Source organism: Lutra lutra, chromosome 4 (assembly GCF_902655055.1).
Source record: "Lutra lutra chromosome 4, mLutLut1.2, whole genome shotgun sequence".
Taxonomy (NCBI): domain Eukaryota; kingdom Metazoa; phylum Chordata; class Mammalia; order Carnivora; family Mustelidae; genus Lutra; species Lutra lutra.
In genome coordinates this window covers 91739413-91766812 of record NC_062281.1, presented here as the reverse complement: position 1 = coordinate 91766812, position 27400 = coordinate 91739413, and the positions used below count along the sequence as shown (strand labels likewise).

The following is a 27400-nucleotide window of genomic DNA, read 5'->3' as shown; positions in this document are numbered from 1 at the left end:
AGAAAAAGATCCATCCAGTTCTTCTAGTCAATTCAGCTGTGCCCCAGACAGGTGACTGAGCCATCCTACACCAACCAGCCCCAAATGAGTTGGCCCAGAAGAGAAAAACTTCCAACTCACAGAAGCCCTAAAAAATCATAAATTATTGTTATTTTAAGTCAGTAAGTTTGGGATGGTTTGTTATACAGCAAAAGCTAACTTAAATTCAGTGAGACATAAATCAAGTGAAGATTCCAAAGGAACAGTCTTATAATGTGCAATCATTTGTATCAAAGTGGTAATGGTGGTTCCAAGAGATAGACACTTTTACTTGTATATACATAAACATCTCTGGAGTGATACACAAGAAATCCAAACTCCCCCACTGAAAGGGTCCATTAGGTGCCCAGTATAGTGGGTAAAAATAGATCAGCTTGGAAACAGTAGGGACAAAGAGGAAATCCTGAAAGCTTTTGGGAAGGGGAGTGAGAGAACAGTTTAATGTCAACAGCCAAGAATTAGAATGGCATCTGCCTTCTCTACAGTGTCAATGGGCTCCAGTGTATAACCATCAGGAACAAACTTGTACTCAAACAAAGTTGGATTTTTGGCTTCTCGCAACAAAAGAGATAACATACTTCGTGGGGAACTGTGGGGCAATTCTACCTTTGGAAATCTTAGTACTTTTTATTCCAAAAGTGGGAGGAGTGGAACAGAGCCAAATGTGAAATTGGCGAAGAAGCAACAGTTACTGTTAGTTGGTCATTTTTTGTGGTTTGGACTGCATTCTGTTCATGCTCAAACACGATCATCGTAGGAATGCTTGCCACACTGACCCCATTTTTGGCCAGCGTTTTGACTTGTCTGCTTGGTGCTCATTCTAGTGTTATGTTCTTCAGAAGCTGCCCCCGCCCCCACAGATTACTGTACGTGTCTTGTGATCACAGAGGAGACAAAAGCACCAAGATTTCGGTACGGCCTCCAGCAGGTCCATTAAGATACAAACTTCGGTAACATGGTTTTGGCCTCCTGGTGCACAGATGGGTCTGTTAATATTAGCTATTAATCACATTTGCGTGTACACTTAGATCTCACTGTTATGCTCTTCCTCAGGTCCTACCTCCTCACACAATTTATGAGTTAAGGTCTGGATTTTTGTGGAGAATAGCTGAGCAGCTGACTGGATCATGGTCCAGTCCTCCCCGCCAGTAAGTTACCCAATATAAAAACTCTCTGTCAATTGCTTCTCTCATTTGTTTCCCCATCTCAAAGTGCCTTCTCAGTTCAGGGGATGTCAAGCATCCTCGATGTTCCTCTGCCTTCAGACAATCATGTAGTAGTTCTTCTTTTCCTCTTTCTTTTGTTTCATCATGATTAGAGAGTGGTTTCGTCTGATGTTGGTGTTCTGGGAAATATTTTAGTTTTAACAGGAGAACATCACAGCCCAGGTGTTTCAGTCAGGCTGGCTCTAAGCTGACAGCAGTGAAGAGCTGTTTTTTCTTCCCTAACAGCAACTCTAGGAAATAGGAAACAATGAAGCAGTGCTTTGAAAAATCTGAGGGAAAGTGATTTCAACCTAAAATTCTCTATTTAGTAAAAATATCAATTAATGGATATGGATCTAATAGACATTTTCAGACATGCAGTGTCTCAAAGAGTTTAGTTCTTTAAGCAATTCTCTATAGAAGTTATTGGAGGATATACACCATTAACAGGAAGGAAGGAAGGAAGGAAGGAAGGAAGGAAGGAAGGAAGGAAGGTGACCTAATAAAAGAAAGAAGCAATGGAAACCCCAAGATAATGGTAAAGAGAGGTATTATGATGACAGCAGTAGGGAAGGCCTATAGGTAAAGTGGTCTAGACGGGAGGAGATTGGAATGTGCCAGGAGAGAGTTCTTGAAAAAGGTTTAAGGGGCACCTGGGTGGCTCAGTGGGTTAAAGCCTCTGCCTTTGGCTCAGGTGATGATCTCAGGGTCTTGGGATCAAGCCCCATATCGGGCTCTCTGCTCAGCGGGGAGCCTGCTTTCCCCTCTCTCTCTGCCTGCCTCTCTGCCTACTTGTGATCTCTGTCAAATAAATAAGTAAAATCTTAAAAAAAAATCAGTAAATAAAAAATAAAAATGAGTTCTCTGGAGAAGTGGAACCAACAGAAGATGTATTTATATACATAACTAGGACATAAATATGTGTGTATATAAAATATTTATCTATTGAGAGAGAAAGAGAAACTTTTATTTTAAGGAATTAGCTCACATGATTGTGGAGGCTGGTAAATCCAAAATCTTCAAGATATGCCAGCAGGCTGGAGACCCAGGGAAGAGTTGATATTGTAGTTCTAACCTTGAGGCAGGATCTGGAGGCAGAATTCCTCCCTCCTTGGAGGAACCTTGATTTTTTTCCCCTCAGGCCTTCAATTGTTTAGATGAGCCACTCTCTCATTATGGAGAGTAATCTGTTTTACACAAAGTCTACTGATTTACATATTAATCTTTTTTTAAAAAAAGATTTTATTTATTTATTTATTTGACAGATAGAAATCACAAGTAGGCGGAGAGGCAGGCAGAGAGAGAGAGGAGGAGGCAGGTTCCCTGCTGAGCAGAGAGCCCGATGTGGGGCTCGATCCCAGGACACTGGGACCATGACCTGAGCCGAAGGCAGAGGCTTTAACCCACTGAGCCACCCAGGCGCCCCTACATATTAATCTTATCTATAAAATACCCTCACAAGAACATCTAGATGATGTTTGACCAAATTATCTGGGTACCATGGCCTAGCCAAGCTGACACATCAAATTAATCATCACAGTTGGGAAGATAGGGAAGTGGGAAAGTGTGTGTGTGTGCACACGTACACACACAGTGGTAATTGTAGAGGGAGTAGGTAGAAGAGAGATGAAGTACCTAAAACTAGAAAATGAAGAATTAACAATATTTGTTTTCAGAGATGGAAATAGCCAATCTGATTAAAAGAATTAAAGTCAAGGTGCTAACCAGAGATGCGGTGACCTCCAAAGCTTTTGTGGCATGTTCTCTGAGGCTCTCCAAAGGCCAGCGCTGCTGAGGATTAGGGGGGTTTCCTGGAACTTCCCAGCTCAAGATTCCCGGGCCCCATGAAGGGAATGTATGCTGTGGTATCCCAGCAGTAGCAACAATGGAGACCTATGACTAGGCCTGATGGGGCAAGAGGAGAGAGATGTTTCTGGAAGCTGGAAAAGCCGTAATTGTAGCTCAGTGCCACCAAAAAACAGCTGTGGCTTTGAGGCGTAGCAAAGAACACAGTCACTGTCAGCCTGCAGAAAATAATTACCCTGACCTCATATTCTGCCCACCCTGCCCACCCCAATCAATTGCAGCCCATGGGCCACAGCTAACAGGAAGCTGAGGTGGGAAGCCCTTTCTGGCAGTTCAAAAAGATGAACTTTCCAGGGCGTAGAGTAAGGTAGGCTATGGTGAGAATGGATCTGGAGCAACAAATGCAGAATACCAAGCAAAGATGGCCTTTACATTCTTGAGGTTTTTAAACAAGTTACTAGACTTTAGTTCTTAAGAGTACTTTTAGGTTTACAGAAAAACTGAACAGAGAGTACAGAGTTCCCATACACTCCCTCTCCTCCACCCCCAACACTGGTTTGGTGCGTTCGTTGCAACTGAAGGAGTTCTGATACATTACTGCTAACCGAAGTCATAATTTTCATTAGGATTCATGCTTTGTGTGGTACAGTTCTACATTTCTGAGATTTTCACTGTAAAATAATTTCATCATTAGCTGCATTTTCGTATCAAATTTTTTCAAAAAGATTTTGCATTTCCTGAATTATCTCACAGACTTGAGCATATCTGCTTGTTGTCTTTAGACCTGTGTGATGTGTGGACTGGAGCTGTGTAAGTATTTGGTTCAATCTTTCTTTCCCCCAGACCATTATAGACCCTGTAAGGGCCTACTTAGCCAGAGCGAGCCATTTTGTTGTTTATGTAGTAAATTTAGATTGAACCTGCCCCTTCCCCCCAAGAGGAAAGAGCTTAGAAACAGAACTGGTGAAATACGGCCAAATAGCCCCAATAACGGAGCACAGATACCAGGACATGTCAGGCTGGGCAAAAATAACAGAGCCCAGATACAAGGACGTGTCCGGCCAGGTGGAAACGTCCAATCAATGAAAGCGCACGTATTACCTCCCTACCCGCCAAGGATGAGCCAAGCCAGGTGGAGACATCCAATCAGGAAAGCACCTCCCTAACCATCCAAGAATGTGGGCCCTGCCTTTTGGGCGCCAATTCTGACCAGAGTGATAGGCTAGTTCAAATAGCTACTATAGGGTGAATTGTAATTCAGTTGGCCACCTGTATGTGGCCAGGCTCAACCACATGGCCTTTACTCTATAAAAGTTAGTCTGTGAGGCTGGGAGGGGTCGCCTCGCTGCAAGAGACAGCCCTGGCCGGTCAGTTTGATTCTTGATGCTTGGCGCGAAATAAAGCTTTGCTTGACCTTTGCTTTGTATCAGTCTCGTCCTTTTGTCCACGGACCCTTTCAACCCTAGGTTAGGTTTTCCTCTCATCTTTGTCAGAACTCCATTGCCTTTCTTTTTTATCTTATTTTATTTTATTTATTTGAGAGAGAGAGAGAGTACAAGCTGGGAGACAGGCGGAGGGAGAGGGAGCCTGATGTCGGTGTGATGCTAGGCTTGATCCTAGGACCCTGGGATCATGACCTGAGCCGAACTTAACCAACTGAACCACCCAGGTGCCCCTAGAACCCCATTTTCTTTCTTTCTTTCTTTCTTTTTTAAGATTTTATTTTTTTATTTATTTGACAGAGAGAGAGATCACAAGTAGGCAGAGAGGGAGGGAGGAAGCAGGCTCCCTCCTGAGCAGAGAGCCCAATGCCCTGGGATCACAACCTGAGCTAAGGGCAGAGGCTTAACCCACTGAGCCACTCAGGCACCCCAGAACCCCATTTTCTTATCAGAACTCTCCAACTTCATTAAGACAATGTTCTGTAATTGATGTATGTTTTTCATACCATACCTGGATTCTCTTCTCCACAAAAATACTGGTAATGTGACTAGAACCTTGAAATGCAGGAATTTTTTTAACTGCATTTGTTTGGTTTTGTTTTTGTTTTGGCGGGGAGGAGGTATTAGTATCTGTAGCTTCTAGCTCAGAGCATACAAGCAGATCAGGGAAGAAAGAAAGGAAAGAAAATCCTGTGGAACTTCTAGATCATGATGCTTTAAGAATTTCCCAGAGAATATGGTTTGCCCACACTGTCAGGGGACCAGTAGTTATTGTGGGTTAATGGCCTGCCCTGTGGCTGAGAGGCCTAGAGGCTTGTCTGAGTTATAGCATGTGAAGATAGCCTGGTTCACCGGAAGTTTTTAATCTATACTTATAAAGGGAGTAGTTACTTTGTTATGAAAGTAATAAAGCCATGCTTGTTGGCTTTACTGAAAAATATAACTGTTTTATTAAAAATAAAGTTGTTTATCAAAAACAATCACATTAGTATTTTGCCTTTGGGAACTGGAAGCTTGAGCAGAGGAAGTAATTTTTTCATGTATCTTTCTATAATCCCTCGATTTTCTGTTCACACACATACACACAATTCCTCTAGGAGGAAAAGATCACAGAACTATAGGACAAGTTCTGCTCCCACCTGCGCACGACTGTTCTGAAGTCTGCAATCTGGTCATTTCATATAAAGGGTATTTTAAACATTCAGGAAATGCCTCTTAATGTTAGTACCTATTGTGGACTGAATGTTTCTGTCCCTCTCAAATGTTGAAGCCCTTACCCACAGTGTGCTGGTATTAGGAGGTGAAACCTTCAGGAGGTAAATAGGTTTAGATGGAGTCATGAGAGTGGCACCCCATGATGGGACCTTGTGAAAAGACAAAGGTCACCTTGTAAAAATATGATGGTCACTGAGAAGGTAGTCATCTGAAGCCAGAAAAGGGATCTCACCAAGAACTGAGTGGTGCCACCACCTTGATTTTTTACTTTTCAGCCTCCAGAACTTTGAGAAGCAAATGTCTGTTGTTTGTGGTATTTCATTATAGCAGCCTGAGCTAGGATACCACCCAAAACCTCTGAAAAGATCAAAATTAAGACTTTGGCAATCTGTTTGAGAATGTATCCCCTATTTCTGCTTTCTTTTATTTATTTATTTATTTTTAAAGAACTTATTTATTTATTTATTTGACAGAGACAGATCACAAGTAGGCAGAGAAGCAGGCAGAGAGAGAGAGAGAGAGAAGCAGGCCCCCTGCTGAGCAGAGAGCCAGATGCGGGCCTCGATCCCAGGACCCTGAGATCATGACCTGAGCCGAAGGCAGCGGCCTAACCCACTGAGCCACCCAGATGCCCCTATTTCTGCTTTCTATGAGAAGTTTCCTTTAGCTACTTGCTCACCTCAGCTCACCAGACAAGGTTTTCTAACAAGTGTCACATACTAGCACCGAGGGAGCAATTCCATAAGATCAGCAGAATGGACACCATTACTAAGTTTCCCCAAAGAAAGTCCTGAGAAGGCAGTCTCTCCTCTCGCTGCCGTAAGAAAACATTTAAAAATATCCAACATCTGAAGTCTTAATTTGATGAAAATTTTAAAATTCTCTCCTTACGAAGTTTTATTTGGCTCAGGACCACCCATGAAGGTCCCACTCTGACGGGTGAGTTCTTGGCTCTTCTTCAAGCAGCAAAAGACTGGGCTCTCTGCCACAGGAACATTGGGAACTGGACTTCTACTGTCCTATGAATGCAACCCTGTGAACTACTTCCCCAGGATCCCCAGGGGCCAAGAGAAAAAAGGAGACTGAGGGAGCACCAGCCCCTCACGGACAAGACACAGTAATGTGTGAGACCAACAAGGAATAACATTCCCCAAGCAAAAGTGATGGATTTGTACTGCTGGTAAATGTCAGTTTGGGTTGCCAAGAAAAGAATGTGGCAATATGACTAGGTACAACTTCTTTGGAGGGCCATTAGTCAGGAATTAGCAAAATTAGCAATGACAAATACCTTGATTAGGAAAGTCCACTTCCAGCAATCTCTTTTAGGGAAATCCATGCATAAGTGATAAGGATATTTGTGTAAGGATGTTCTTTGAACAAGCATTTATAACAGTAAACATTAGAATCAATGTCACGTCCAACAATTAAGGCATGTTTGTCTATACACTAATCCATCCAAAAATCAATCAATAAATAAAAATAAATTACCAAACAAACAAACAAGCAAACCACAAAACAATAACCCATCCATGGAAAGATAGCCATTTGTTTAAGAAGATGAGGCAAATAACAGAAATGGTGACGAGATGCCACTGAAAAGTTACAGTAGCTAATGTTTACTAAACATTAAGTGGTCAAATGGTTTATATGCGCATCTCATAAAAATTTAAATCAATCTATGGAGGAAGTACTCTTATTCGCCCCCTCTTATAGACAAAGAAATCGAGGCACAGAAAACTCGTGATTTGTTCAAGCCACATGGTGGAAGAACCACAATTGCACCCCTAACTAGAGGCTTCCCCGCGAGTGAAGACAGGTTTTGTTGCTCTCAATTCTTGGGATTTTCTAGTTTCCAGGATGTGCAGTTGTAAAAACCCAGCTTCGGGAAGTGAGGCTCTCTGCAGTGCCTCTGGGATAAAGAAAGGCCCAGACGCAGACTACTGAAAGAAATACCTTTGCTGAAAAATTCCTTCTTTTAGGTACTTTGATGCAACTTGGGTCTTCGGGCAGGATATTTTGGAGTCTGATTTAAAGTAGACAGAAGTTCAGAAGACTCGGAAGATAAATAAGTTCACTAGCAAGTAACCTAAGGTTCCAAGTTGCTGGAAAAAGAGACCGTCCCTGGGTGGGATCGAACCACCAACCTTTCGGTTAACAGCCGAACGCGCTAACCGATTGCGCCACAGAGACACGGAAACTGTCCTTCCTCAACTCGTTTCCTGATCTCAAAAATTGCTTTCCAGCCTCTGGCTGGGGACATCTCATTCTCTCACTTCGGAAACCGGAGGAGCGGGAGACACTGAGGCCACCGGTCGTCTCACTGGGCACGTGTGAACATCGACACCGGGCCAGACACCCGGGGAACTCGGAGAGCCCACTGCCCGACCCACCGCCCCTCCGCCTGCTCCTCGAAGCCTCATCGCCGCCTGGCTCCAGAAGTGGCCCGCAGCCTCTCGGGCTGAAGTCATCCACCTTCCCATTCTTAACTCCGATTTCCTCCGGGCGCTCCCAGGGAGTCCCCGCAAGACCAGGCGGACGCGCGTGAGCTGGACGCTACCCCCAAAGCCCCCAGCTCGCTGCAAGGGTAGACTCAACGGGGCCGGACGGGCGTGGCTCGCGATGCACCGGGTGCCCCCGAGCGGGCCGGGCCCTGGTAGGCACTCCCTAAATGGTTGGTGACGGATCCATTCCGCCGTGGGGGCCTAGGGGAGCCAAGAATTGCAGTGTGGGCATTTGAGTCCTACGAGGGTCTCGGTAGAGGGAAGACCGCAAAGGTTTCTCCGAAGCGGACGAGCTTTGGTTCCCAGAGCTGATCGAGAATGCGGCGAAAATTCCGACTTTGGACTCGTGCGCCCTAGGGTGGACCTGAGTCCCCACCCTGAACCGCCACGCAGCAGCTTAGTATGGCTTCGGCGGTCCGGGGCCGGGGTGTGGAGGGTTGAACCCAGGAAACTGGACAAAAGAAGCAGCGAGGAGGCGTGGGCAGCCTGGTGGGGGGTGGGGGAGAGGGCGCGAGCATACAGCCTCTGAACAAAAGGCCGATTTTCCTTAATTTCGATCATCCGCCACTTGCCGTCTCTTGTGTGTTGGTGCTCTCAACTCTGAAAAACAGTTTTCCTCCTTTAAATGCCTGGTTTACAGACGGCAGCGCCGTGAGATGTCACCCTTTGGACCTGGCGACCTCCCAAACGCGGGCATCGGAGCTGCTGGGGGGGCCACAGTCCCTGTTCATGGCTGCAAACCGTACCCCTGGGGGGAATTGGCCCGGCCCCAGCCCCTCGCCCCCCGCCCGAAACCGGCAGTGCGCTCCTCCGCGCCCCTGCGCCCTGCAGAGGAATGTGGACAATGGTTGAAGTCTGTACTTCCCGGAAGTGCACTCTCAAAGACAACCAGAGGAGAGGCTGGTGAAGAATTCTAAAGAAAGGGGTGTCCGAGCGAACTTATTATTATTACTGGAGTAAAGTAAGAATGCTTGTACTGAGTCGGACGATGACCGCTGTAGCTTTAATCCCACATAAATAGAGCTGAAAGTTCCCTACAGCTTTGTAGCTTTGTAGCCATTTGAGGGCTACTTCTAAGCAGGCACTCACGGTTTTTTTTTTTTTTTTCTTTATAAACGTAGCTAAAAATATTCTATTTATTAACATGTGCGTTCCTTTGAGTCTCAATTTACTTTCCCAACAGCCCCCCAAGAAGAGGCGGAGAACACGCGGGGCTTGGGTACAGAAAAATGCACTTGGCGTCACGTCAACTTTCACCTGAGCCTAAAGAACTTGGAGAAAAGCGCCCCCTCGTGGACGGTTGGAAAATTCCAGTAACAGGGCTAAGGAGGTGAGGATCCGTGGTAAGCTTCGGTGGGACCCCTTGGGATGGACTAAAAATCCCTTTATCCTGGAGGTCCTTTCCATGGAAGTCTGGGGTTCAATCTGGACGGAAACTAGCACCGAGAGAGGCCCTTCTAAAAGGCCCGGGGCGGGGGCTGGCATTGCTCCCTCAGCCGAACCCCATCTCCACGCAGCACTTTTCATCCGGTACGCTGGCCCCTCCTTGAACTCAGAAGTTGGAAGATCCTAGGCCTGGACTGTGATTTAGTGCCCATCAGCCGTGGGCCGGAGGAAATCTATTAAACTCTCTACAAACCTATTTCCAGATTAGCCACACGCCGAGGTCTTGGCTCAGGTATCTTACATTTGAGCAACGATTCCAAGCTGCTAGGGGAAAAAAGAAGCGCACCTTCTCCCGTCTTGCTAGCTCAGTTCGTAGCGCTCACGACTTCTAATTTTAGGGTCCTGAGCATCGCCCAGCGTCCAGTGAATTTTATTTGTTTGTCTCCCGATTGGGTACCCTCCGTGGCCAGGGCCGTGCGGATCCCCGAGGTAGCCACGAGGGGGCGCGCCGTCCCTTCCCCTTGGATCTCGGCTCCCAGAACCACTTCATTCCCTCATCCAACTCCCCCCCCCCGCCAGTTTGGATGGTAAATAATAAAGATGTCCAGTTTCACTTTCTCTGAGACTGGCACAAACCAAGATTCTTATTCTTTACCACCCCAACTGTAGGATGGTCTTGAGTTGCGGCATGGGAGGTTTGGTTGCATAAGCTCAGCGGCCCCAGCTTGGAAGCTACCTCATTCCCTCTGCGGCTACCAAACTATAGGAAAAGGCTCAAAGACAACTGGTTTTGAAAGTAACTGATATCCTCTGTAATTTTAAATGTTCTGTTCTATGCATTAAGAAGTCTTATTCCTGGGATGCTTGGGTGGCTCAGTTAGTTAAGCCTGGGAGGGTGGTTGAGACTGAGCCCTGTATGGGGCTCTGGGCTCGAGGGGAGTCTGCTTAACATTTTCTCCCTCTACCCCACCCCCCATAAATAAATCTTTAAAAGCTTTATTCTAAGAAGCATGTGCACCCTCTACGCCCCCCCGACCCAAATAAGTAAATCTTTAAAAGCCTTATTCCAAGAAGCATGTGCAGGTTTCAGCAGACCACAAAAGGAGTCCTCTGTAGAAAAAAGGTTTGAAATTTGCATGCTTGGGAGAAAAGACCCGGTGCATCCAGGAGTGAGGCTGGGAAAGAGAATGGGGAGAAGATTCAGAACTAAGAGCTATGGAACTGGGGAAGAGGAGAAAGGAGATACATTCTAGGGACTGGTCCCCACTAAAGACAGCTTGTCTTTCTGGGCCTCCCCTCCAACCTTTGTCTTTCAAAGCAGCCTCTCACTCTTCCACTGTCTCACTCTTCCACTATCTGATTCTGAGAATTCTGGCATTTTCTACTAGGTCTACTAGGCCTACATAAAGTTCGTTCTACCAGCACCAGGAACCTTACAGTTGTCCTTTTGCTATTCCTCTCTTTTGTAGTCCTAGGAGAGTCTGTGGGTAAGGCAAAACTTTACCTCTACCATCTTAGGGACTCCATATGGGCCTGAGAATTAAGTTGACACAAGACAGATTAATAGGAGAAAAGCACATTGATTTTTTTACACCAACATGGGAGGTCCAATAGGAAAATGAAAATCCAAAGAAGTGGGTAGGCTAAATGTTTTTATACCGGGTTGAACAAAGGGAGGCAATTATAAAAAAGCAAGACATATGGGAAGATTAAAGGAGGATATAAATTATTTTAACAAGGTCTGTACCGATTTCTCTGGGCCCTGACTTCCTGTCTCACATGACAAGAATGCTTCTTTCCTCCTGATACAGTGAGGGCATCTTTCACACGTATCTCCTGCTTTCAGGAAGGAAAAGGGAGCGCACTCTTCCTGCACCTGCTGTCAGAGGTGTCAGAGCACTCTTCCTGCACCTGCTGTTTTCCAGGTGCCTTTAGCTCAAAACAATCCTTATGTCAAAGTGTCATATTTTGGGGTGGCGTATCTTGCCACTCTTCAAGCTCAAGCATGGGAATATGCCCAGAGAACAGCACAGTTAGTTCAGATCTCCTTGTGATACTGTGGGGTCACCATGCTGAAAGTGAGTCCAGAAGGCCCAGATCTTACTTAGTATTTGTTAAAGTAAAAACAAAACCCTTCACCTAGGTCATTTATAAATGTGGAAGATAGTATTCAAATTATTTAGAAATCAGTAATCTAGGGACTCCTGGGTGGCTCAGTCAGTTAAGCATCTGCCTTTGGCTCAGGTCATGATCCCAGGGCTTGCTCAGCTGGAGACCGCTTCCCTTCTGCCTGCTGTGTGCTGCTCACTCTCTCTGACAAATAAGTAACTAAAACCTTCATAAATAAATAAATAAATAAAACAAGGATTTAAAAAATAGAAACCAGGGACGCCTGGGTGGCTCAGTTGGTTGGACGACTGCCTTTGGCTCAGGTCATGATCCCGGGTCCCGGAATCGAGTCCCACATCGGGCTCCCAGCTCCATGGGGAGTCTGCTTCTCCCTCTGACCTTCTCCTCGCTCATGCTCTCTCTCACTGTCTCTCTCTCAAATAAATAAATAAAATCTTTAAAAAAATAAAAAATAGAAACCAGTAATATATGTAAAAATCCTTCATCTAATCTTTTTAAAAAGTTTCTGAAAGCACTTTCTTTAGTTTCGTTCTTTAACCTCTACACCCAACATGGGGCTTGAACTCACAACCTCAAGATCGAGTCACATGCTCTAATGAGTAAGCCAGTTAGGCACCCCTAAAATCTTTCATTTTATTTTTATGTTAAGATTTTATTTGTAAATAATCTCTATACCCAACTTGGGGCTCGAACTTACAGACCCGAGATCAAAAGTCTCATGTTCCACAAACTGAGCCAGTCATTTTAGGCACCTTCACCTTAAAGGCACTGGGAAGAATTCAGGGCTTCTACCCACAACTCTAACATAGTAATACCACCAGATTAGTCTTCTCACTTTAAACAACCACAAAGATGGACAAAATATGTGAAGGGTCTGTTTACAGACACTGGACAGAGGTAGTGCAAGGCTGTGATTCCATGAGAGAGGGTTGAGGTTGGTACAGCAATCTGGAATCCCAGGACAATACAGTGTTCACACTGAGTTGTGAAGGCAGATATCAAAATTATGGCAGCTGAAGTAACAGGAATCTTCAGCACAGAGCATCAGAAAGGAGAAAAGAGTTTAGATGCCAGTTTTCAGAAGTCCACATTAGGTCTCCTGCTGGTCATTTGCTGAGTGTAAAGCAGCTCATGCGCAGAGAGCTACTATCCAATCTGGCTTACCAGAGGACAGATGCTACAAGATGGCAAACAACAGATCCTAGAGATCATTGCTGGCAACACTGGGACTCAGGCCCTGTTAACAACTCTACCACTCTGAGTATTGAGGTGATACACCAGAACTGCTCTGTTTTAGGTGTGAAGACTACACCCTAGTGTCAAGCTTACTTTTGACCCTCCCTAACAAATATTAAAACCAAGCCCTGATAAGATTAACAGAGGGAGGAGCCGGGGTTTCCAGGTTGAGTCACACCAAGTTAGAGAGCTTTAGGAAACCCCTTGGACTTTCCAAAGATCCACCTAAACAAAACGTAAATCCAGTGCTACACAAACTCCAGGTCATGCATTAGTCATCAAATTGGTTAGTAGAACATATATTGATACTGTTTGGAGGAAGTTATCAGAATCTGGAATCTCTACAATGTATCATTCAAAATGTGCTATAAACAATAAAAAGTACTAGACACACAAAGAAACAACAAAATGAGGCCCATTTAATTCGTACTTAAAAAAAAAAACAAACCCAGCAGTCAAGAGAAACCAGCTCCCAGGGTATTAATTTTAGCAGACTTCAAAATACATATATACGTATACATTACATATGTATATTTTATATAATTATTTGTAAGTAATATACATGGAACAAAAGGAATATACAATATCATTGAGTGTCCTGTTGTTTTTTTTTTTAAGATTTTATTTATTTATTTGACAGAGATCACAGGTAGGCAGAGAGGCAGGCAGAGAGAGAGAGGAGGAAGCAGGCTCCCCGCCGAGCAGAGAGCCCAATGTGGGGCTCAATCCCAGGACCCCGAGATCATGATCTGAGCTGAAGGCAGAGGCTTTAACCCACTGAGCCACCCAGGCACCCACCTGGTTTGTTTTTTTAAGATTTATTAATTCATTTTGAGAGAGAGAGAGAGAACCAACAAGACAGGTAGAGGGAGGGGAGAAAGATTCTCAAGCAGACTTTGGGCTGAGAGCCAAGCCCTATGCAGGCTATTTAACAATCCTTAAATCACGACGTGCGCCAGACACTTAACCCACTGCGTCACCCAGTTGCCCCCGTTTTTGTATTCTAATAAAGGAACTGACACAAAAAAATGAAAGTCATAAAAAGAATCAAGTATTTCACAGGGTTGCATATACTCTAAATTAGCAACCAATATATGATGCTGTTACTTGAAAGTTTGGGAACCAAGTGGTAGAAATGGGAGTGACTCCTCTCACTATTACCCCTAGGGATATACTAGTGAACATTTTGCTTCCCATCTACCTCTGTAACTTTGATCTGTTGATCCAGCAGTCTTAGTTCCCAAGTCTTCGTTCCCAAGGGCAACTTGGGCTGCTACTACACAATGGCGGTAAGGAGGAGTAATTTGAGGAATGCAGAAAAGCCCTCAGAAGACCCTTTGGAACTCTCATTGCTCTCTGATTGAAAGTCAATGGAAATTGCAACAATCCAGTACAGGTAACACAGAGAATGGTCCAGAGACTCTAGGAATGAGGATTTATGGATCACTCCACCAGGCAAGATAACTGCTAACACAGAAGTGTGGTGCTTGCTGAGGGCAAAAGAAATATGGAATTAGTAGTGAAGACAGTGATAAGAAGACAGTTATAAATACCAGTGGCAGTTGCAGAAATGAGGTAAGTATGTATGAGTATTTCTTCCTTATTTTGATACAAATATTTTTGCGTATGTATGAACCAATATTTTCCTCTTTCCTTTTCCATCCCACTACGAGCTAACAAATATGTGTGGATAGTACTCAACTTTTAATCTAAGTAGGGGGAATGACGGTGATTCAACTGGAAGAGGAATGAACATCATTCAAAGACAAGGGATTTTATTCTTTGCAGGGGGCGGGGGGTTGGCATGTTTTCACTATTTGAAGAGAGCATGGTTTTCCTATTGTCTTTAATACTGAAAGTTAAGAGTGATTTTTTTAAACTTTTTTAAAAAAAGATTTTATTTATTTATTTGACAGACAGAGATCACAAGTAGGCAGAGAGGCAGGCAGAGAAGGAGGGGGAAGCAGGCTCCCGATGAGCAGAGAGCCGGATGCAGGGCTCAATCCCAGAACCCTGAGATCATGACTTGAGCCAAGGCAGAGGCTTTAACCCACGGAGCCACCCAGGCGCCCCCCACCCAAGAATGATTTTGAGCAGGAGGACTACCACACAGACACCAAGTCTGTAAGAGGTGGACTGTGGTGGATTTGTGTTAATTTTCATTCTAAACTGGAAGCACATTTTCCAGAATTCCCATCCGTGCACAGTTCTGCGTTAGCTTAACGTTATCAATTTGGAAGGTGGAAATGAAAGTGGCTACCATATCCTTTTAGAACCCTGAGAAGGACAGCTCACACATGCAACTTTATCAGCTGATTTATTTTCTGGGCAAATGGCAGTAGGCAGGCTTGTTTTAACAACTCTTGCCCTATCTCTCGGGGTTTCTTTTGTTCTTTGGCACTGGTGGACGTTTAACTCCTTGACACTACCAGCTAAATACTCCTTGTTAAAATTGAAAGTTTGGAGTACTGAGACAGGTTCTACCTCACCCTCTGTTCTGGGGTTTACTGTCCCATTCTGTTGACTAAAGCTAGCTTTGTTAAACCCTATATACTACACAAAACCCCTCTTACTACTGAAATCCTGGGACATTCCTGAGATAATGCTTCTTAAAAAACCTGCAGATAGGGGCGCCTGGGTGGCTCAGTGGGTTAAGCCGCTGCCTTCGGCTTAGATCATGATCCCAGGTCCTGGGTTTGAGCCCCGCATCGGGCTTTCTGCTCAGCAGGGGGCCTGCTTCCTCCTTTCTCTCTGCCTGCCTCTCTGCCTACTTGTGATTTCTCTCTGTCAAATAAATAAATAAAATCTTTAAAAAAAAAAAAAAAAACCAGCAGATAAAAACCACATAACTCCTCAACTAAAACCAATTATCCAAAATCACTAAAACACAGATTTGAATAAACATGCCAAACGACATAAAACTGTACCACGACGGCTTGCCTGCTGCCTGAGAATAACCGCTAGCACAACAACTGACACTAGTTAACACACAAAATACACTCTAAATATGAAGAAATAAAAAATACGACATGCACCTAAACAATAACGCTAAAGTAACCACGTGAAGACACAAGCCACAACCGAAACAACACACACACAAAAAAACGATAAAGCAACCTGAAAAAACCTAAAATCTTCTCGTAGACAAAAAGCGTCAGGGGAAAGCGCGAACGCAGTCCCCCACTACCACAAATTATGCAGTCGAGTTTCCCACATTTGGGGAAATCGCAGGGGTCAGCACATCCGGAGTGCAATGGATAAGCCTCGCCCTGGGAAAACCACCTTCGTGATCATGGTATCTCCCCTGCCAGGTAAGTATGACTTCCAGGCTCTACGCCCCACACCAGCGGCACACGCCCTGCACTCTTCACACACGCCCACTTCTCTCCCCACCACTCTTGAGCCTCCCGACGCCTTCCACGCACGCAGCACAACGAACCTCCGTCAACCGCCCCGCACTCCTTCCCGGAGCCCCGGAGATCCCATTGTATTTAGGCGGCAGCCGTCGGAATCATCAGCCCCTGCGCTGCCATATTTACATAGCACACGCCCTCCTCGTGACGTCACAACAACCCTGACCTCTGGCCTAACTCCTCCCTCGCACCCACCCCTCCCCGGCCCCGCTCGTCCTCTCTTTCCTTCCCAGCCCCATCCGCCGCGGCGGCGGGCGTGGGTTCTGAACCTCTGTTGGCCTGCAAGGAGCCTGACAGGCTGTTCCTGCCTCTGTGCCTTTCTTCAAATAATGCCTTTCAGTGTGTAAAATAGAACAAAGCAAAGGGGTTCCTTTCAGATCCAGTCAGTCAGCTTTGTGATTGCAGCACTGTGTGTACATCTATTAACACTCACGAGGCATCACAACTGGTGGCGAAATCTAGTCCGTTCTTCAAAGTTCAGTTGCATGCACGGAACATCTCATTCATTTCACTTTCTAACCCTTCGATATGGGAAAGTTTTGGATTTTTTTTTTCCTTCTAGTCCTTTTCTGGAACACACGTTATTCTGAAAGCAGAAAGAGTTAAGGGTCCTCAAACAAAGCCTAGACGTCGCTTTCGGGACACAGGGTAAGTCATTTTTGGCCCGATTGTTTTCCATGATCTCTGATGCCCTACCTCGCTCCTCGCCTGAGCACACTTCTCCAGAAACTTCCCAAGAGGTGTCAGAATTACAAAGCAATGCAAAACCTTTAGTTAAGAATTTTAAGGGAATTCAAGAGAGTGCAAAAGCTAACAGTCTCTACCAAGGCTAGGAATTAGCCTAACCGTATCAGAGACAATAAATCAATGGTAAAACTCCCAGTACCTTTTCCAAAAGTAAACAAGACCCTGTATTCCTTACCAGAGATAAGGAGCCCTAGACCCCACCCAGCATGCCCAAAGCCCCTCTTCCCCCTGGCCAACTACCTCTGCTGCATCAAAGTGTTACTCTCGGCCCTAGGAGGAGCACCAGCTTCATTAACATAACATCAGATGCACCTTAGAGGCCTGTTTTCTAAGTGGGATTGCAACATTCTGTCTGCCTTTACAGGCTATGACCAAATCCCCCTTTTCTGAGAATCCTAACCCTAGGTAGAAAGAACCTACTTGGGGAGCCGCAGCTTTAGAATTTATTCCCCCTCCCCTTCCCATGATATCCTTACTTGCTGCAAAGTTTCCTTTGTGGGGCAACTCCACCTGGTGTAGTCTCTCTACCTGTCACTCACCAAGGAGGGGAAGTCATGTTAGTTTGGTTCCAACTCGTGCTTGGACCTCCTGAACTCATCCCTCTTTTCCTGAACTAAATGTCTGGAGTTTTTTGTTTGTTTGTTTGTTTGTTTTTTAAGGATTTCATCTATTTATTTGACAGAGAGAGAGAGAGAGAGAGATCACAAGTAGGCAGAGAGGCAGACAGAGAAGGGGAAGCAGGCTCCCCCCTGAGCGGAGAACCGGATGCCGGGCTCAATCCCAAAACGGTGAGATCATGACCTGAGCCGAAGGCAGAGGCTTAACCCACTGAGCCACCCAGGAGCCCCTAAATGGCTGTTTTTGACTCCCTTGCTTTTACTTTGGTTTCTAGCAAGTGTTCTGGAGGTCAACCTCCCAATCTAATTGAACCTGTGAATGTCAAAGAAAGAATCAACGGAAGCTACAGAGAACTACAAAGTGGTAAGCGAGAGTGGCACTAGTGCCTTCAGTTGTTGCTGTTGTTGTTTTTAATTACATCTCTCAGTTAAACTGACTTTGATCCAAAGAAGGGCATTGCTAAAAAGAAAACCGCAGACCCAGAATGGCTTCACATAGATTGAGATGCCAAATCCGTAGAGGAGGAGGACTTAATACCTAAGCTAACTGAAGTTTCACACTGTCCCGTCAGGAATGTAATCTTGAACCAGTCAACACGGAGTTTCCTGGTCAATACTAGGAAGTTTTCGGATAGATCCCCTTTTTCTCCCCTTGCCTAACATTACATTCCTTGTTAATGAATTCCCTCCTCCTCCTCATCTCCCCCACTCCCTTCCCTTCTTTAACGCCCTCTCTCCTCCTCTGAAACCTTTTTGTTTCAACTCAGTGGAGCTCTCCTCTACTTGCTAGACGGAATGCGGCCCTATTCATGAATTTTTAATAATAAAGCTAATTAGATTTTTAAATGTACTTGGTTGAATATTTTTTTTTTTTTAACATTTACTTATTTGACCGCAGAGAGAGGAACATAAGCAGGGGGAGTGGGAGACCCAGACTCCCCATGGGGCTCCATCCCTGGGACCTGGGAGCATGACCTGAGCCAAAAGCAGACGCTTCATGACTGAGCCACCCAGATGCCTCTGAATTCGGTTTTTAAACAGGTATTAGGGTAAAGTTTGCCTCCTAGAATTAGTCAGGGAATGTTCTGTCTTCTATTTTCTGAAAGATATTGTAGAGAATTGGTATTGTTTCCTTAAACGTTTGGTAGAATTCAGCAGTGAAACTAGGTCTGGTTTTGTTTTCAGAAGCTTATTGAGTCCATTAGGCCTTATTTCTCCTTGTGAGAGTTTGCGTAAATTGTGTCTTTCAAAGATCTGGTTCATTTCATCTAAGTTATCAAATCTGGGAGCAGTTGTTCCTTATAGTCCTTTATGGTAATTTAATGTCCGCGCAATCAGTACTAAGGGTCTTCCATTTCTGGTAGTACTAATTTCTATGTTCTCTATTTCTTGTTTAGTTTGGCTAGAGGTTCATCAATTTTATTCATCATTCCAAACAAACTAGCTTTGGATTTCATTGATTTTTCTCTATTAATTTCGTTTCTAATTTTTATTGATTTCTGCTCGTTTTTATTTCTTCTCATCTTACTTTGTTTTTTGAATTTCCCAAAGTGAAATCTTATTGATTTTAGATCTTCTTTGCTAACACACGCACTTCCACGAACGAACTACTCTTGCTACATCCCACCCGTTTTTAAAAAAGGTTTTGAGAGAGGGGGAGAGCAAGCGAGTGAGCCAGTGTATACAGGTGGGGAGGAGTGGCAGAGGGGGAGGGAGAAGCTCCATCCAAGGACCCCAGAATCATGACCTGAGCTGGAGGCAGACACGTAACTGAGCCACCCAGGTGCTCTCATCCCAAACTTTTTTTTTTTTTTTAAGATTTTATTTATTTGACAGAGCGAGCGAGCGAGCGCACAAGCAGGCAGAGCAGCAGGCAGAGAGAGAGGGGGAAGCAGGCTCCCCACCCAGCAGAGAGCCTGACTCGGGGCTCAATCCCAGGACCCTGAGATCATGACCTGAGCAGAAGGCAGAGGCTTTAACCCACTGAGCCACCCAGGCGCCGCCCAGACATTTTTATAAGCAGTATTTTCATTTTCATTTAGCTCAAAATAATTTCTCTTGAGAATTTCCCATGTAGTATTCAAAGTGTGTTGTGTAATCTCCAAATTGGGGTTTTCCAGCTGTTACTGATTTCCAGTTTTGTTCCATCGTGGTCTGAGAGCGTGCATTGTATTTCTAGTTGGAAATCTCCGACTCCAATCAGTAGTGAATTTGTTTATTTCTCCTTACAGTTTCTGTCAGTTTTTGCCTCATGTATTCTGTTCTTAGGCACTTACTCATCGAGTATTATTATACCGTCTGGATAACTGACCCCTTTATTATGTGACACCACTTTTTATTCCTTGTAGTTTTTCTTGCTCTTAAGTATATTCTGTCTGAAATCAATATAACCACTCCAGTTTTCTTTTAATTAGTATCAGTATGGTATACTTTCGCTCTCTCTCTTTTAATTTACCTGTGTTTGTAAGTTGCTTTTTAAAATGTTTTGAGAGAGAGAGAGATCAGGAGCAGGGGGGCAGGGGTAGAGGAAGAAACAGACTCCCTGCGAGGCAGTCTGATGTGGGACTCCATCCCAGGACCCTACGTTCCTAACCTGAGCCCAAGGCAGACGTTTAACTCACTGAGCCACCCAGGCGCCCTAAAGTAAGCTTCTTACAGGCGACATAGAGTTGGGTCCTGTTTACCACTCTGATAGTCTGTTTTTTAACTAATGTATTTAGACCATTTAAAGTGATTACTGACATAGTTGAACTAGTACCTACCAGATCTGCAACCGTTTCTATTCACTGCCTTTGTTCATTGTTCCTTTTCTCTTCCGTTCTTTTTCAGCCTTCTATGGTCTTAAGTGAGCACTTTACATGACTCTATTTTCTCATCTCTTAGAATATCAATTCTGTTTCTTTTTAAAATGTTTTAGTGACTGCCCTGTAGTTTGCAATATACATTTCCCAGCCATCTGGGTCAAGTTGCGAATAACACTCTAACGCTTCACAGACAGTGCAGGTCCTTGTAACAGAGCATTCCCAATTCCCTCGACTGCCCTTTAGAATGTTGCTGTTTGCTCATTTAATTTCTCCACAAGCAATAATCATCTAACACACACACACACACACACATTATTTTTAAAAGGTTTTATTTGAGAGAGCGAGCGAGCGAGCGCTTGAGCCTGAGCAGGATGGGGGCCAGAGGGAGCAGCACACTCCCTCCTGAGCAGGGAGCCAGATGTAGGACTTGATCCCAGGACTCTGGTATCATGACCTGAGCCGAAGACAACCTACTCAACCGACTGAGCCACCCCAGCGCCCAATATAATTATCTAATATAGTTTTGCTGTATTATCATTGTGAACAAATTGTTATCTGTTAGCTCAGTTAGTAAGATTTTATTTTCACTTATTCTCATTTTATTTAGTTGGTGGAGATTTTTTTACAGCACTTTTAAATATTTCACTGTACTCTCTGTTCTTGATTGTATGGTTTCTGCAGAGAATTCTGATGTAATATTCAATCCTTGTTATTCTATAACCAGGTTGTTTTTTTCTTCAGGCTTCTTTCAAGATGTGCTCTGTGTCTTTGATTTTGTGCACTTTAAGTATTATATGCTGTGATGGTTAATCTTATGTATCAACCTGGCTGGGCCATGGAGTCCAAGCATGTGGTCAAACGTTATTCTGGATGTTTTCTGTGAAGGGAGTTTTTTGGATGAGAATAATGTTTCAATCAGTGGATTTTAACTGAAGCGGAATGCTCCCTATACTGCTGCCAGGTCTCCTCCAGTAGGTTGAAGGCTTCCACAGAACAAGCGAGGAGGAGCTCAGCCAGCAGACTGCCGTTAGACACCAGCTCTATCTAGCCCTTCTCTGAGTCTCCAGCCTGCTGAGCTCTCTCACCAGATGGGACTCATCAAGCCTCCACAGTCCCATAAGCCATTTTGGTACCAGGAGTTGCTCTAGAGGAACAGACTCTTCAGAATGTCTTTTAATGGGTCCGGGGTTTCTGGAATTGGCTCTCTGATCTGATTCGATTGAAAGACACTAAAAACTCTATTTCCAGTAGTAAAAACAGTGCTGCTAGTCCATGGTATAACGTGGCAATAGAGATATGCAAAGTATCACCGGATACTCCTGCTCAAGCACCTAGAAAAGGCAGGGATTTGGGGGACTATGTATATGATACTTGAACATTTTTGTCAAACTAACAAAGGAGACTGGCTCACCCCATCATCAAATAGAAATGGTACATACGAAATAGGGCCCAAGCAGGCCCTGAAGGTACAAGGAAGTTACATGAAGAAGGGGCACGAATGCCTATGGTCCCCATTCCTGCTACACGACCCCTCTCATGGCCTGCACCCAGGGCCTCATGGGGCATTCCCTACAATTCACATAGAAAGAGAAGACTGGAGCCCCGTTTGCATATGGTTCTGCCTGATATGCAGGCATCGCCCAAAGGGGGACAACCTTAGCATGACAGCTCTTTCTGGGGCAGCCCTTCCAGTGAGTGGAACTCTGAGTAGTATACCTGGTGTTTCATCTTACTCAGAAGCGACATGTTGATCATGTTGATCGGTGACAAGGGAGCCCGGGGAAGAAGTATGTGGATAGACTTCTCAGAATGAGCGCAGACATGAGGATGTTAATAGTCGTGTGGGTAAGAGGACCTGTTCTGTGGATACCAGTCCTTCTTTCCCCAGCCACCCACTCTGGCATCACCCAATGGGTTCCTGGACAAAGTGGTCATGGTGACAAGGATGGAGGTTATGGGCAGGTTCGGCAACATGGGATCTCTACTCACCAAGGCTGGCCTGCCTACAGCTACTGCTGAGTGCCCAGTCTGCCAGGAGCACAGACCAGTCACCAAGACAGCACCATTCCTGGGTCAAATACCGACAACTCCCTAGTGGCAGATCCGTGACATCGGGCCACTTCCATCACGGATGGCACAGTCTTTTGTTCTCACTGGAACAGACACTCTGAGCACAGGTTTGCCTTCCCTGCACACACCGCTTCTACCAAAACTCCTGTCCGTGCACTTGTAGAATGCCTTACCCACCCCTACAGCATGCCACACAGCATTATTTCTGGTTACGAACTGGATTTTGCCTCCCCGGCCACCAAACTCATAGGTGTGCGCCTAACTCCCAATGTGCCTGCTTGGAGATAGGGCCTTTAAGGAGGTAACTCAGGTTATGCGGTCCAGTGGGGCCCTTAATCCAATGGGACTGGTGTCCTTGTAAGAAGTGGAAGAGGCATCTGAGCTAGCAGGGTGTGTGTGTGTGTGTGTGTGTGTGTGTATACGTACGCACAAGCCCGCACACGTACACGTAAGCACAGAGGAAAGGCCATATGAGGACACAGAGAAAAGGCAGCTGAGGAAAAGAGTCTTCACCCAAAAAACACTAGCACCATGAGAAGTTGGACTTCTCACCTCCAGAACTCTGAAATAATTGTTGTTGTTTAAGCTATGGTATCTCGTTATGACCGCCCAAGCAGACTATAAACCCCTTCTGCTCAGGGAAGTCACTTCACAGAATACCAAGTGCAGCAGGAGCCCACGCTTGTGGAATTCACGAGTCTGACCATGATCCCCACCATCCGGAAGCAGCTAGCGGGAGAAACCAGTGGGACGGCCTCCTGAAGACTTAGTTACAGTGCCAACTGCCACCTGGGTTGCAACACCTCAAAGGGCTGAGCGAGATTCTCCAGGAGGCCGCATATATGCTCTGCGTTGGTGTCCAAGACGTGGTGCTGTTTCTCCCATGGCTGGGATGCATGGGTCCAGGCCTCCAACAGTAGAAACAGGAGTGATATCGTTCACTAGGACCTCTAGTGACCCTAGCAAAACCTTTGCTTCCCGTCCCTGCAGCCTTTTGCTCTCTTGTTTGACTTACACTTTTTCCTGTATGGCCACGCTTTCCAGCTCAGGTGTGCTCTTCTAATCCTAGAACCGGCAGTTTATCAACAGCCTTGCTAAATAACGTTAACTTAGCCCCGTCACCAGGCAAGTGTCACAGGATTTGACAGGTAAAGAAGCACAGGACTGTCCCTGTTGTTTGGTGTTAGGGACTGAACTGTGCTCCCTACCCTCACCCCAAATTCTTATGTTGAATCCTAACGCTCCATGTGACTGTGTTTGGAGGTAGGGCCTTTAAGGAAGTAATAATCGTTAAATGAGGTTAGTAAGCTGGGACCCTGATCTAACAGAACTGTTGTCCATACAAGAGGAGGAGGAGGCGCCAAAGCTCTCTCCTGTTCACAGAGAAAAGGCCATTCAGGGACAGAGTGAGAAGGCAGCCTTCTCCAAATGCTGGAAAGAAGTCTCATCAGAAGCCAACTTCTGGTCTTCTGGCCTCTGAAACCGTGAGATTATGTCTGTTGTTTAAGCCACCCAACTTGCAGTACCTCGTTATTGAAGCCCAAGCAGGATGCATGTAATCAGGATGCATTCCCTGACTCCGGCTACGTAACTGGAAGTGAAAGTTGTTTTGGAATAAGCACTGTCCAATTTCACGGTCTGCATATCTGCGTGTCTTTTGCACTGATAGTGCCTTCCTTAGTTACACGTATATTGAAGCCCCAGGCAAGGACCACAGAAACACAGGCAAAATGGGGGGGGTGGGGGTAAAAATGGGAGGGGGAAAGATACAAAGTTTCATGACTGCATCCTCTCATCACCTTACAGATCGAAGTCTGCACTTTAGGTACCCTCGGATTCAATCTGAATACACAGTCACTTAAGCAACTGAGCCAGTTTTTCCAACTTGCTCCTCATGTGCTTGGAGAAACAAGTATTTCATTTACCACTGAGAGCACCATTCTAAGGGTTATAAAGCTGTGGTGTAACATTATGTCACATGTAAGGGGGATAAGGAGATGTAATATTGTAATGTCTCTTTGTCTTTTTTCTATATCCAGAAATCTCCTCTTCATTCTGCTAGCCCTGATCTGACCACAAACTGGAATCCCAACAACTCTCAACGGCCTCTGAAAAATCTGACCTAATTATAAACCCCCGTCTCCAACTTGTACAGAGATTAGGTATGGTGACTAAGGAGAAAGAGCCCCATTACAAAAACTCAGCTATAGCTGCGGATGATGGTTACAAGTTTCCACAGGCCTATCCCGAGGTTGCTGTTCAGCACCAAATAAATGCCCAGGCGGATGTTAATTCGCCTGGATCCTCAGGGTGCTCATCTGCGCCACCTAAAGGCCTCATGAGAAGTTGTCTTCCGTTAGAGGAATTAAAACAGTACTAAAGAAGTTAGTCCAGACCAAAGATAAAGATTTCATAAAACCGAAGTGCAATTCCACATGTGCTTAAGAGACAGGAAGCTGTAAGAGGAAGGAGTTTCCACTCGGACAAGAGAAAGCTGGATGATCTACCGAATCATTCCTCTTTTGAGCCCAACAGAGAGCTGAGATTGCAAGACCACTGGGTAGACTGAAGTCCAAAAGCCCAGTAAAGCACTCCAGGGAGGGGCGTACACATGAACCATTTCCTGTCTGGCAGAGAGTGAAAAGGAAAGACGGCAGCCACAGAAGTTGTGAAGGAGAAAATAACTGCAATTTTAACCATTTCTTACAAGCCAAAGCTATCGTTGACAGTTTACAATCCCAGAGGCTCCTATGTAAGGTGGGGTTTTGCCTGTCTTTCAGGATTTTTTTCTTTTCCAAGATTTTATTTATTTACTTGAGAAAGAGACGGGGAGAGGGACAGAGGAGAAGCAGACTCTCCGCTGAGCAGGGCACCCAATGTGGGGCTCGAGCCCAGGACTCTGGGATCATGACCTGAGTCAAAGGCAGATTACTTAACCGACTGAGCCACCCGGGCACCCCATCAGCTGTTTTGCCTCAGGCTTCTGCCAAGGGTTCTTACTGCCTCTGGAAAATCTGACCTAATATAACCCCCAACTCCAACTAGAACAGGGCACAGCAAGGACTCTGGGGTGCCTCAGTGGTGTAGGCACAGAGACCAGGATCAGCTACCGCAGGCACAAAACCCAGTCACTTCTCTCATTTGTAAGAAAAGTCACCTGCCATTGATGTTAGAGTGAGAAACCCTGCCAACCCTTGCTTCCAAGTATAGGTCAGCCTCAATAAGGGCGTGAAACGGGCTGGGGCAAGGGGCTGAGGAGAAAGAGAGTTGAGGAAGATGGGGAGAGATGAGAGGTGCAGCAGCAGAATGGGAGGAGAAGCAGAGAGAGGATGAGGAGGACTTACATTCCTGGGGCCCTTCTGTTCAGGACAGCCCCCCCCCCCCCCACCACCACCACATCCCCATCTCTCACTTTGGGCTCTCAGACCCCACAAGGACACTCTCTCCACCCATCGCAGTTTCCAACCTCATTGCTCTCTCTTCCCCGCTCCTCCTCAGAGCCTGGTTCTCTGGCTTTCCCGGCCTTTCTGTGATCTCTCAACATCCTTTCAACAGACTTCTTTCCTTTTGAAATCAGTCACAGTCCATTTCTGTTCCTTGCAGTCATAAAGCCTGACTCACTTCAAGCTTTCCTGGAGGAATACTTGGTGATGTTACGGCTCAACTTTTTCGTTTTCCAGAAGGCACTTTCATCTTCTCCTCAAACTCTGAGGAGAACACTTTCTTCTTCATAACAAAGTAGACCTTTTGCCTTCTGCCTCCATTCAAGCCTCATCCAGTCTCGAGGAACAAAATACCTCTTCCAGAGCACCGGGCATCTTTCGTTGTTTTTCAGGCAGCGGCTTCTTTCTTTCAATGTCAATTTTTTTTTCTCTTCTGTGTACCGAGTAAGGGAAGGAATGGCTTTGGGATAAAATGAGGAGGGGCGCCTGGGTGGCTCCGTGGGTTAAGCCTCTGCCTTCGGCTCAGGTCATGATCTCAGGGTCCTGGGATCAAGCCCCACATTGGGCTCTCTGCTCAGCGGGGAGCCTGCTTCCCCCTCTCTCTGCCTGCCTCTCTGCCTCTCTGCCTGCCTCTCTGCCTGCCTCTCTGCCTACCTGTGATCGTTTTCTCTCTCTCTCTCTCTGTCAAATAAATAAATAAAATCTTAAAAAATAAAAAAAATTAAAATGAGGAGGTAAAGGGGAAATTAAGTACACAGATGGCTATTTTGAATGTAATGTGGATTTACATCTATTATGTGTATATTTAGTGTGGTGGTATTTTGTGTACCTAAGTCACGTACACACTGTAAGACACCTTGGGTACACATACCCTGTGGCCCAGTCCTGGGTGCTCTTGGGTACATGGATATATGTTCGTTGTTTTGTTTTGTTTTGTTTTTTAAGCGTGCAGTTTCCAGGTTATGATATATTGAGAAACTGGAATGGAACTGACTTGGCCAAACTCGCCGAAAACAGTCTTAAGAGTCAGAGCCCTGCCTTGTGGCTTTAATGGTATGCTGTTGATTTTGAGTCAACGCAAGCCAAGTTTGGTTTGGTTTGTCAGAGTGTTTGATGTTAATGTTAAACATGGCTGATTACTTTGTACTGTAGGTCTAACAAATACAGAAACAGAAACAGAAGAAAAGCTTACAGCAACAGCAACAACAAAACCCAGAAGTGTATGGGGGAAGAAAAAAAAAAAAAAAAAAAAGGTAAAATCCCCCTGCCTCCCAGTCCCACTCCACTGCTGACACACCTTTACCTCTTACATGTAGGAGTCAGTTGGTGGCTTTGGAGGGTGAGGG

The 27400-nt window shown here is 45.3% G+C and overlaps 2 long non-coding RNA genes and 2 other non-coding genes across 5 annotated transcripts; 1 reads left to right on the top strand and 3 right to left on the bottom strand.

Moving 5' to 3' along the window:
* Positions 1–7823: 7823 nt before the first annotated feature.
* On the bottom strand, positions 7824–7897 carry TRNAN-GUU (transfer RNA asparagine (anticodon GUU)). The gene has a single exon. It is a non-coding gene; the product is annotated as a tRNA-Asn (tRNA).
* LOC125097922 (uncharacterized) lies at positions 7897–10658 on the top strand. Its single transcript, XR_007126646.1, has 2 exons — positions 7897–9169; positions 9392–10658. It is a non-coding gene; the product is annotated as an uncharacterized LOC125097922 (long non-coding RNA).
* Positions 10659–16115: 5457 nt separating this feature from the next.
* Positions 16116–16279, bottom strand: LOC125099592 (U1 spliceosomal RNA). The gene has a single exon (XR_007127298.1). It is a non-coding gene; the product is annotated as a U1 spliceosomal RNA (small nuclear RNA).
* Positions 16280–21154: 4875 nt separating this feature from the next.
* On the bottom strand, positions 21155–26510 carry LOC125099034 (uncharacterized). Of its 2 annotated transcripts, XR_007127011.1 has the most exons (4): positions 26024–26510; positions 25119–25238; positions 23386–23519; positions 21155–21418 (listed from the first exon to the last, which is right to left on the bottom strand). It is a non-coding gene; the product is annotated as an uncharacterized LOC125099034 (long non-coding RNA). The 2 variants fall into 2 exon arrangements; XR_007127010.1 differs by having other exon boundaries at positions 25119–26510.
* Between the last annotated feature and the right edge of the window lie 890 nt (positions 26511–27400).